Source organism: Xiphophorus hellerii, chromosome 7 (genome assembly GCF_003331165.1).
Source record: "Xiphophorus hellerii strain 12219 chromosome 7, Xiphophorus_hellerii-4.1, whole genome shotgun sequence".
Taxonomy (NCBI): Eukaryota; Metazoa; Chordata; class Actinopteri; order Cyprinodontiformes; family Poeciliidae; genus Xiphophorus; species Xiphophorus hellerii.
The window spans coordinates 23696873-23710026 of NC_045678.1; the positions used below are offsets into that span (position 1 = coordinate 23696873).

General features: G+C 36.4%; 1 protein-coding gene across 2 annotated transcripts in view; it reads left to right on the forward strand.

Annotated features, from left to right (window-relative positions):
- Positions 1-13154, forward strand: part of thsd7ba (thrombospondin, type I, domain containing 7Ba) — a 204534-nt gene that overhangs the window by 21009 nt on the left and 170371 nt on the right. The gene's annotated exons all lie outside the window — the stretch shown is intronic.

A 13154-nucleotide genomic window follows, 5' to 3' on the forward strand; every position in this document is an offset into this window, starting at 1 on the left:
GTAAACAGCTAATCTAGGCACACAGAGCAGAACTATTCTCCGAGAGGCTCATATTTAATGAATGTCAGCACTGCTCACTATAATTTGCATGTTTATATGGAAATGTAATTTCTGTCACACCAAACCACAACCTCTTGATCTTTTGCAACTTTTTTGTGAAACTGTGAAAGAACCCATAACCTTTGGTAGCTTTTTTCTAGTCCTAACAGTAGTTCAGAGTAAGAAATTGATTCTTCTAAGGAAGGCCCTTCTTACATTAGAATAAAACAGCACCACAAGGACAAATATTAGCCAGAACATGTATGATATCTCCAAGGGTGCAGCCTCTTCAGGATGCATCAAGTAGTCAGTGAACCAAAAATGAAGAGCCCACTGCACTGAACCCCACTGAAAACCTCTTGATTATTCCACCTAATATTGATTTCTGAACTCTCCCTGAGTTAAAATATCAGTACTGTTGTTTCTAAATCAATATAAACTTGTATTCTTTGCGGTCTGAAATCACTGCATCTTTTTTGTTATTTTGACCATTTCTCATTTTCTGCAAATAAATACAAAATTTTTCCTTGTAATTTCCAAGACATGTTGTCAATGGTTCATAGAATAAGAGAACAATGTTCATTTTACTCAACATACCTAAAAAAAAAAAGTTAAATCAGAGAAACTGATCATTTAAAGTGGTGTCTTAATTTTTTCCAGAGCTGTATAAGTGTGCAGATGTAGGATAGTTTGCAAAGACTACACTTGTAGTTCTGAGTACTACAAATGTATTTTTGCCTTAATGCTCCTCACACTGAATCAGGACAAAAAGAAACAGGTATTGTGAGTCCCACTACAGAGCTGATTTATTCAGGGCAGAGCTTAAAATCTTTATTGTAATAAGACTCCAATAGAACATTTCACAAGAAATTTGTTTTTTTTCATCTTTGAATTCTGATTCTTGTCTTTTACAATATGTTACAATCTGCAATTCTTACACAGTTTTGCTTGTAGCTTAATTTGATTTTACTCAAAAGTTATAAAAAATTATAGAAAGGAATTTATCTACCAAAACTTGACAGTATTTCATTTTAATTAGCAACTTTTATTACATTCTAATGAAGAATGCAACATTGCAAATGGCAGCATAAATCATTTTTATTGCTGCTGATTTACAGTGCCTGTATTTTAGACCTGTGTGTGCTGTATTGATAGTCGTGTTACTTGTCAAGATTTCAATTACTACCTAATTCACAACAGGCACTGCCCTCCTCTACTCCGTCTCACATGTCTGAGCCACATTGTTTTTATGAGGTATGCATTATTCAGTGCAGCAGTGACTGTCTGCTGTGTGTTGATCCAAGACTCCATTTCCTGTTTCAGATGTGATTATTTAAATTTGACAGTTGTTAAGAAGTCGTCTTGACGATCTGCCACTGAAGGTCCTGAATACATTACAGTTCCTGAAGAGACAGAGATGTATCTTTCCCTGTGTGGCACAATGACGAGACGGAGACAAGCTGCATGCTGTTAGCGTCCTACAAACCCTGTTTTCTCTGAGCTTTCATTTACAGGCTAAATCATCCACCTTTTCTGGAATTAATTTGTTGCTTGAAATTCATTTTAAAATTGGTTGCTTATTCAAGATTTGTAATTGGATAAATTTTTTTTTGTTTGTTTGCTTGGAAGCTGTGCGGACTGGGATGTTCTGCATCAATGTGTGTGAAAGTGTGAATATGATAGACTAGTTTTAAGTTGGCAGCACATCGCCTGCAGTAGACAGCAGTACGAGGAATCACATGTTGGAGAATCAGGGAGGCATTTTCATGGGGAAGTACACAGATGATGCACGTTTTAGAAATATATAGGATCGTTTTAAAGAGTGACACACATTGAAAGTACATTTCAAAATGTACCACAAGTTTTTTGGCAAAGAGCAACAAAACAGAATTACTTATGTTAACGTTTAGCACAAAGCATTTAAATATGAATCTAAAAACGATGTGGCAAGGGCACAAACATAAAACAGTCTTCCTTATTATGTTTTGTAAATAACAATTTAAAGAACATCAAGATGAGCTCCAAAAATTTCTGCTTTGAAACGCAAATTGTGAAAAAGAACGTAATTGTAATCGGGAAAAGAGCAGATAGGAAAAACAAAGAAGAAAGTTTCTTTTTTTAATCTGCCATCTGAACAAATTCTGCAAAGTTTGCATTCGAAGGAAATTGTTTGTTTACAACCTGTGCTTTAGAATGCAACATTATATCTTTACTAACAGTAAAACTAACTGCCAAGACTGGGGAGTTATTTCCAGCACTAATGGGATCTGGACACGTTTATCTGGAGCTTTTATCAGTTGATTAACTAATGCATTGTTCTTGGTTGCCATGTAGGGAGTTGTTGCAGTCACCCCAGGTTGAAGAGGTCAAGTCAAGGTGAGATTAAATCAGGCCAGTAGCGCTGTGCCAGGCTGGAGGAGGCTGGTGTAATTACACTCTCCAAGCATCCTGGTGAAGCTACAGATAAGGTGTGGCATTGTTAGGAGCTTCGGGAAACCTTGTCTGTACAAACGTACTGTTTCACATTTTTCATGTTAATTACGTTGTCAAGATTTGGTGTAGCTTTGCATCAATGAGCATGAGGTTTCAAGGTGACTTTTTGGATTACAAAATATAGGCTTTAAAGTCAGGTGTGATAAATCTTCATAACTTGTGTTTAATACTTTGCTGAGTCTATATATTTTAATAATTACACGCACTGATAAAGCATCATGCAATAATACCTCATAACATCTATCTTAATGACAGGCAATGGCATTGTTAAGGGTTATGAAATAATTAACCTTTGTAGCTTTACTATGCAGATGAAAACTCCCAAATTGCTCATTGCTAATGAATTAGTTGTGTAATTTATTTCTATCTATAAATAATAAATAAATAATTAAGCACAATGAAATATTGCCAATAATGCAAAGGTAATAATATTTTTCCTGGTCACAATGACGCACAAAAACAAAAATGATTTTTAACCTTTTAATTAGAAAGTTTATTTTCCTTTAGTGCACCTCAAACATGGAAATGCTATGGCAGCTACTGCTTGGTATAAATACCTGTTTATCTTGGCAGTGGGCTGGTGTTCAATCCATCGCAGGGCAACACAGAAACACACAGGACAAACAAGCAATGCACACAAACTCACTCACACCTAAGGACAATTTAGAGAGATGAATTAGCCTGACAGCCATTTTTGACTGTGGGAGGAAGCTGGAGATCCCAGACAGAACCCATACATGGAAAGGGAGAACATGCACATTTCATGCAGAAACACCCAAGGCCCGTATTTGAACCCGGTACTTTCTTGCTGCAAGGCAACAGTTCTACCAACTTCATTCCTGGGGTCACCTAAACCTTGCTTTAATGATCCATTTAATTAATGAAATAATTTAAGTCATCTAGCCATTCTCCCCCAAAAGCCTGTAATATTATTTACTATCCAGTATTTATATCTGTATGCAAGCAGATGCAAATACTGCTTGCATGCAGTATTTGCATTTGTTCTTCAAACCGCATGCTCCTCCTGTCCCATTTCATTCAATTATTTCCAGACTGAATAAATCATATTGCAGTGGTAAAAGTAGATGGATCAGAGTGTGTTAAAGAATTAGATTATAGTCAGCAATTCCTCCATCAATGATAGAGAATCCCTGTGAAGCTAACATGAACTGTTAGGATCCATTAGGTAAGCACATAGCCACTAATCAGGTTTTTTTGTGGCATGTGGAATTAAATTACTTTTACCGTGTAGCTCAGCATTATTTCTGATGCGATCCTGAACACTGTTGGAGTATCTTAGTGCCTGTGCCATACTTTTCATACTTCCCTCTAAAAGCTTATAGTGCAGCAGAGTAAATTTGTTTCCCCTTGTGTGTAGGTGTGTCTGATTGGTAGATCAAGTTTTATGTCCCCCTGTCTGTAGCTCTCATTGAATTACCACCATGTGGGCTGCACAGCTGTTCCTTCTGGTCGCAGCAGGATGCTGTCGTTAATTGAAGTGTAATGGGCTCAACAGCAGGGAAGGTCAGATGGAGCACTCTGTTGATGCACAGCCCGTGTGTTTCTATATACAATATACTTAGACATTTTTCAGCTCCTCTCTGAGGTTACGCTCCAAGGCTGAAACTGATTTCACAGAGCTCTTATGCAAAATGTTCACATTTCAAAGGTTTGGGTTGGTTTAAAACAGGATGCTCTATCTCTAATTTGCAAGAATTAGCATTAGAAATGTAATGCAAAAACAAGTCTCATGGTGGTTTCTTGGATATACCGGTATGTTAAAATAACAGTTGATATATCCACATATCCCTTTTATGTTGGGTTAATCCTTTTTAAGGTGACTGGGGGGCTAGTGTTGACATTTTACTTTCTGTACAGAGCAGAATTTCTGGTTTCAATTAGAGCAAGTACCCTGTCTATCGCCCAATGGTTGTTGGAGATAGTCACCAACCCCTGGTCACCCTGCAGGGATAAATGGGTGGGAACAAAGAATGGGTGGGTCTGGAGCATGCCCTTTAGGTCCTAAAGACATAAAGTAGACCACTGCCAAAAACATACATGGAGAGTCAGAGGTAATGATTTAACAAGGAAGGAACTTATATTTTAGCATCAGGTTGGTTTGAATAACTTTTGTTCACTTAATTAGCAAATATTAAAAGGGTGGAGGGTATTATGTATTTTCCAGATACATAGTCCCATTTTATAGCATAATAACTACCTTACCTTCAGTTGTTATAAAAATGCAGCATATATCAAAAACAACTTTAAAGAAACTGGATTTAGCATTTTTAAGTCTTGAACTCTTTAAGAAGCTCCTACTCTTTCTGATAGGCCACCTTCAGCACATTTCTACAACAGTGGTCCTCCAAGATGCCATTAACAACCGTTCTTAGGAGCGTTAGATACATCAGCAGATGTTTGCTAGCCGCCAGTCTAGTGGATTTGAGTGGGGAAGGCGTTGGCTTGGAGATTTCAGCTCCAAGGAGGAACATTATTTAAATAGACGGGACATTGTATGAGCAAGGGTCTATACATAGATTGGAGATCCATGAAAGAATCGAAGCAAATCTCCAAGTGTGTTTTTGTTGTGGGAAAGCCATTATAAAAGGACAAACGTACATAGTACCCTCCTTCTTTTAACTTAATCTGGTTACTTTTAATAGTAAAAATTGCTTTATGTTTTGAAATATGTGGGTTTTACCAAAATACAAAATCTGAAGTAATTTGTATGACTGCATAGACTGTTTCACACTTCCTTTTTATACTAGGTTGGCAATGCTCTCTCTCAACCTGCATTAGTGCCAACCTGATTAATGAGTAGAACCTAATTTCTTTTTTCTAGGAGGTCTAACTTATTCATTGAAGAACTTGAATCTTACTGCATGGGCATAATGAGTTTTTGGTTAATATGAAATTTAGATCACTAAACCCAAAAGATTCAACATTCAAAAACCATGAGGAGGATTCTATGCTTTCAAAAACCTCCCAAGGTACACCACTGCACAGTTTCTCTCCAGTTGCTTTGGCAGATGAATTCCACTTTATTGAACAACATTTCCAGATGCATTGAATGAGCTACATTTTAATTTCTTATCAGACATCTGGACTATTGCAAATTTTATTGTTTACATTTGTTGCTCTTCAGCTCTTGTTGCATAAGAAGCTTTGAAACATACTTTGACCATGTTGTATGAGCAGGATGTAAAAACTGGTCATGCAGAGCTTATGTGTGCATACTTTTAATTATTCCTGTCTTAATATAATTGCAACAAAGCCTTTTTGTTGTCTTAGAATAAAGAACTAATGTCATGAATCATGCTACCAAAATTCAGTGCTTAACCTTTAACAATGGGGTGATGTCATTAATAAGAAATACAGTCTGATGTTGACATTGTTCTGTATGTTTACTTAGAAAGACTTTAAGACATAAATTGCCATTGACACCTCCTAACCTCAGGCAACTCTATACAAATCACTTGTATTTTTGAATCTTAGATACCTTCAGCAAACTCTGTCCTTGTCTCCTTTTTCACTGCAAGGATGGTTTGTTCACCTTCTGTGAAAGTTAGCTGTCAAGTTTCAGTCCAGTCTGGCTAGTTTGGCAGAGTAAATCTGCCCAACTGTGCAGACTGCTGCAGGGAGACAAGGGTGTTTTTACCTTCTGTGATAAATTACAGACTACAGGGACAGACTAGAGAAAAGCCATATTGAGAGCTGTTCACTCCAAGCATCCATCTAGCTGTCTGGTGATCCTTTAATGTGTGTGATTGATGCTTATGCTACATTTGCTTCGGTTAAAATTCAGAAAATATGATGATACAATTTTAGTCTTCAATTCAGCAGCAATGGTCACAAGTTTAAAAGTTAGTTGATAGTAATGTAGTCTAAACCTTTCCAAAACTGGACAGATGGTTATGCAGTTAAAAGTGGTCAGGGTGTGTTATGATAATAGGGAATATTCAGATCAGAAAATTTTTTTGGTCTGCTGGATTGGTCCGGACAAAAAGTGGATTTTATTTTATTTTATTTTATTTTTTGTTTAGTGTGGTTTGCTTTCACATTGTAGTTTTGTGCAAGCAGATAATATTTAGTAAACAAAACCACATGGATAATGATTATTGTTCCATTGAACAGAAATGACAAGTTTGAACTGATGATGCTGAAAATTGTCTGATTCCAGTCGAAGTACATCTAAAGAAAGACTGACTTGTATAAACTAGTGGCTAAACAGCTTGCTGGGGATCATCATAAACAGTACAATGATCACAATCTTTGGGATTTAGACTTGCTGTAAGATTCAACAAATTAGACTATTATTACAAAGTTAACTTATTTCAGTAACTCAATTCATTAACTGAAACTTTATATAGATTAATTACACACAGACTGAGGTTTTTAAAGAGGGGGTATTATCTAAAATCAACTTTTTTGAGCTTTATACCATGTTGTCATATTATTCCCTTATTAAAACGTACCTGAATCCCTGACTCTCCCCTGGCAGCAATTCAGTGGTGCCTAAATGTTTGTTCTCACCACTTATTTCTGCAAAACTCATGCTTTGTGTAAATAGGCTGCAGCCGCAGCTGACCTTCTGTCTCACAGTTCACCCTTCCCCCACGTCTTCCCCATTAAACTCCACCATACTAGCAGCAGCAGCAATTAGCAAACACCTCGTGGAATTGCAAGGTAACGTTGTTACTTCATTGTGCTATAAAATGAGACTATGCTCCAAGAAAATACATAATACCACCCTTTAAGTCTTTCTTTATTAATTATGATGATTTTCTGCCATGTAAGATTAGAACATTACATGAAACCAACAATACACATTTCTAACACAGACATGTGGGCCTAATGAAAGCTATATTTAACACCTGCTTAAAGTTGTTATCTTCAAAACATTCTTTTAATCTGACAAAAAATGCTCATCCGATCATATATTGAACATGAGTGTAATAAAGAGCTCTGATGCCAATAACTAAATTGATGCTTGATCAGGACCCAATGCTTGGGACCAGATAAGGACATTCTCATAAAGTACAAAGCATTATGCAGCATCAGCCTGTGATTTGATCCTTTAAAACAACATCGGCTCTGTCAGAGTAAAGACATCTGTTGGTCTAATTGAGAAATTTTATGTTTTTCTTCAACACTACACCCAACAATAACATAAGCAGTAAAACAAGTCAGGCCTCACATTTTTTGGAAAGTATGTTTATAGTAGATAGTTTAGAGAATAAGATCAGAGCTGAGGCTGTTGGAAGGTTGGCAGTAAAAGATGGCACAGCAACAAAAATGACTGCTAGATCAGCACAATGGACACCACTATAGATTTATCAGTGTACAACCCAGTTAGGGTATTGATATTTCAGCACTAAGTGTGAAACCATAGATTCTGCCATGGCATGCAGGGAGGCAAGAGTGTTTTTACCGTCTGGTTAAAAACACCCTTAAGTCATACAGAGTCATATTGCAAAACCATTTAACCCCTGAATCTTTTCTTGTATATCTACATGGGAATAGGAGGTTAATGAAGGGAACTGCACCTGTATCCCTCTCCTTTGTTTTGTGTTCCAGCTAAATTGAATGTCAGAAGCTCGTGGATGTATAAATGAACAAATTAAATGAATGAGTCAATGAATCTATCAACCAATGCTTTATTTCAAATATACGAGCTTATAAACACAAACAAACAGTGAAGTCATCATGTTAGTGTGACAAAAGAAGCTATATCATCAAAATATATCATGAGTTATGATCTATAAATTATATAATATTTAAAAAAGAAATCATAAGACTGATCTTTTTCTTTTTCAAGGAGTGTAAAAGGAAGTAAATGGACATTAGTTCCTGTTTATTTTTAATTCCTCCTGAACTCTCAAATGTATGAAGTTAACACTTCCTTTAAATGTGGATAACTGCATAATTATCTCATCACATAGACACATAATAGGTTCACAGTCTACACTATAAACATTTGTTTAAATATTTGCAATTAAATGGTTAACAATTTAACCACATCACAAACAGGGTTTTCAGTGTTGTGTGTGATAACTGTAAACAACCGCAGAGGCCTGTCAAATTCTTCTTATGTGTGGTAGCACATTGCTGTGGGATGAAATCCATTCTTCGACCAGCATTTTCAACTTGTGAGTTATTGAGATTATGTTGGTCACAAACACAACAACATAAAATCTGACAGTTGTCCAATGGGGTAGAAGACAGGACAGCTATTTTTGTGGAAAATATATCATATATCATATGTCATATTTAATCATGATCAATGTGAACCAAAGAGTGAGCAACCAAAACACAAATAATCATGCAGATTTATTTGTGTTTTTTATGCCAGATTTTCATTTTTACATCTCCTTCAGATATTCACTTCACTGACTGCCATGCACATTCTTGGATGTATTTTTATTTTTCCAATTTGTCGAGTATTTGACCAGTTTAACTTTTCATTGAAGCCATATTTTGGAGAATATTTGTTTTTTAAGTTATGAATTTGTGTGCTCCTGACATTTAACTATCTTTCTGTGTGTATGTGGGGGTGGGTGGGCGTGTGCGTGCGTGTGTGTGTATAACATGGTTGTGTAGCTTCAAAGGAGATACTTAAGCATTGATGATCTGACACAATTCTTTCTTTCAAAAATGTGCTTGGAACTTAATTTTTATTCTTCCACTAGATACTTTTACAGATTTGTATTTATAAACTCTTTTGAACAATATCACATTTATCACATTTTATTATCACATTTCCAGCACCTGCACTATGGCACAATTTTTCATCTTAATGCTCACACCTTAAAGAGTCGTGAATTATCCTCCAATTTTCACTTCCAGTTGGGGGATCCAAGATTTTCTGGTTTACTGGCAGGAGATCAGAAAGTCATTCTCATGAATCAGAAAACCACGTTGCTTCTGAACACAATAAACTCAGTGCTGACATTGTTTGGCTTGCTGAAACAGATTTTGTCTTCTATAACCGGCATCACAAGCATTTCTATATACAAAGACTTGCTTTCGTAAAAAAGATCAGTTGAAAATCTGGCTTATCCTGAGAGCGAAGCGATGTTAAAGAATTATGATGTTGCGGATCACCACCAATGAGTGCTGAATTAGAGATGTAGATTATGCGTGCTTGTTCCATATTTTGCTGTATTCCATGCTGTTGGATCACCATGATGTCATATCCAAGTCTGATGTAGGAGTCCTACTTTTCCCATCAGCCTGAATACTTAGTATGATTTTAGAAGCATGAGGAACATGACCCAGCTTAAAAATGTATGTCAACAGAATTAAATTATATGTAAGACATCTTCTGCCAATGCCCTCCTGGCTCTTTATCACAAGGAAATATATTGCCAGCAGATGGCACAAGCATTCTTAAAAGCCAGGTGTGACATACTTTAGTATTAGGGTTACCGCACTGATATGTATGATATACAGAGTTTGAGAAAACTTTTGAGCTACATCATCTGCCGGTTTGGCAGAAAACATGTAGCTCAAAAGTAGATACTATTGCACTGACCTCAAACATTTAAATATTTTACAAGGTTTGTACATAACAAAATGTATGCATAAAGAATTTACAGCTGCTGCATGGTAAATGGACTGAACTTATTTAGTTCTTTTCCAGTCATTTTGACCACTCAAAGCACTTTACACTAGAGTCACATTCATCCATTCGGACACACATTTATGCACCAATATGCACAACTTAGGGTCAAGTGCCTTGATCAGGGCATGTGACAAGAGGAAGCTGAAGTTAAAACTATGGTTGCCCCAGTTTTATAGTTTTATATTTAAAACTTCTAAAGAGGACAGTGATTTGCCAGATGGCAGGGGTTTCTGAATGGTAAGAAAACAATAAAACATTTATCTTTTCCAGCACCAGTTGTACAGCGCTTACAGCTGTAAAACCAGCTGACCCAAGGTGCTTGGAGAGCTGTGCTTGGGTTGCTAGGTGAGGAGCTGGGCTCGGTTTTCATTGCTAGGTGACGGGCAGTGCCCGCTGATCATAAGATTAGAGGAGAAGCATTTATTGTTCTGCTGTGGTAACACTGATACAAAATTATTATTGACACATTGAATTTAAAAGAATTTGGAAACCGAACATATGTACAATTAAAACCATTTTTAAACCATTCCTTAATACAGATAGTTTAATATATGGTTAGAAATTAAGTTAATAATTATGTGCATTGTCCTGGCGGCAGAATAGAGTGGGTTGGATAAGTCACCTTCGTGTGCGCAGTGGCGGCTTGTCCATAGGGGGCGCTGCGGCGCGGTCCTCCCGGATGTGGAGAGGGAGAAAAAGTAACCGCCAGTGATAAAGTTGATAATGGCGACGACGGTGGTCGAGGGATTTCACGGACGATCGGTAAGCTATAGCTTTTGTTCCTCTGCGTGTTTCGTTAAGTTTTAGCTAACATATTTCTCTGCTCGTGTTTTACCTTGTTTAGTTTATCTACTTATCACTGCTGTCATTTGTTTTTCGCTCTTGATCAGTATGAACGTTGCTGTGGTTTATTTGATACGTATATTGCTCTGGTTAGCATGATGCTGCTCTGGATAAATGTTCCTAAAATGTACATTTTACATTTGTACATTCCTAAAATGTACAATAAAAAAAAATCAATATTTTTTTATTGTTGTTAATAATTTTGATGCTCTTGTTGCCTAATTTGAGTTTCTGCTGCTGTTAGAACGTTAATGTTTGGTTGATATCATGATGTTTACAGGGTCAAATGGCCAATTGGCCATTCTGATGTGGTGTGGTAGGAGCTGAAGTCCTGTTTTCTGACTCAGAGCTATGGATAGTCATATTTGAAGATTTTTCTGAGCTTCTAATAGTCAGATAAATCCAGGGCATTACTTGGTGTTGTGGTTCCAGCAGAATTTGGTTAAGTCTTTTGGATTTCTGCAATAAATGTTATTTCATCCTATGCCAATGTGTTAGTTATTTAGGCACCTAAAATAACAAAATGAATTAGTTTGTTTCAGTGTTGGCTGTTTGCACCTATTAAATGATAAAATACTGGATATTTTGCAAGCTAGTACATATATTTTACTTTTAGCTCATCTAACCCTTTGTTATTTTGCTATATGAAATTTGTTATATTTTTGTGAAATTGTAGTCATTTTTCTACTGTATATTTGGTCCAATTTTCCACCACAGTCTTTACACCGGACTATTGGCACATCAACCCAGGCAAGGTATATTTTTCACCAATCGTTACAAAGGCAGTCCTTGCAGCATTACTAATTTCAGACATATTATTCTTAAAAAAATTTTTAAGAAAAGCCTTATCAGGTCAGGTAATGTTATTTTAATCTTAAAATAATCTTTTTGACAACTTGACTGCATCTGGTGTGTTTGTGGCTGAATACAGAATTGTAACCTAATGTAAAATTCAATTCAGTTCATTTTTTACAGATCACTATAAGAAGGACGTATCGAAAAGTGGTATGTTTGTCCCCCAGCAGCCTATATCTATATATAACTACAGAGTTAGCTCAGGATAACCCAACTCCTTAGAATGAGGCATGAGAAAGGCAGAGCCTAAAGTAGGTGACAGTTGTTCTGATCTGCTGAATTAATGCTATGTTTGCATCAGCATTTAATTTGTGATGTCCTGCTTGGTGAATAATGCAAAACAGTTGTGAAATATGGATTTCTTTTGTTCACGCAATACATAAACACACTTGTTAGGATAGTAGGCCACTCTAATTGCACCTTAGATTATGTGCGTCTGTCCTAGGTTCTTTTAAAAACTAAACCATGTTTGCACATTTAGTAGATAGGGGATGAGCACCTAAAAGAGAAAAGATTTCTGTACTAATGTAAAAGTCTACCAATGCTGTTACTGACAGACAGAAGAAAAAACTCTTGTCTCCTGTATGACAGTTGTTCTGAATTTAAACTCTACCTAAACGCCTGTTTGTGTCCATTTTTGACAACGAGATAGCATAGAATTTGAAACTTTTGCACAGTACTCTGTGAATGAAAGAAAAGAAATTACGAATGTAATGAAGAAGGTGAGGATGAGAAATGTCTGGTAGCGGCCTGGCACACCCCAGGCCATAGATCAATAGATTACATTTGAAGACAGTGTTGGAGATTTTGTTTTTGTCTCAGAGTAATTTAATGTGACTGGCCTCATTGTTTTGTTTTTTTTTCTTTTCTCACTAGAGTTCTATCTTCTTTCAAAATCTGAATAACACTAAAAGAGTAACAAGACAGTGAACCTCAATCAATGTAATACCCTTCCAACATTTGACTGAATGGGAGAATGATACGCTCAGTTTGTTTTCTTGATTTAATATGTTGACTTTCACTCCAATAACCTCTGGTATTTCCTTTGATTTTGTCTTAATTTTGTCATCCAGTTTTTGGGACTTGCTCAAATGCAGGGGAAGGGTTCCTGTACATGTCAAATCCTGACCAAAATGTACAAAGTACAACGAATAAATTTGTTCTGAACAGCTTTTTTTAGCGGCAACTTTATACAGTATTTCCTAGCTTCACTTTAACATGATGCATCTGAAAATTTACAGTCTGCAAATGCATTAGAGAACAACCCCAATAGTCTTGCAGCTGTTATTGCAGATAAAGG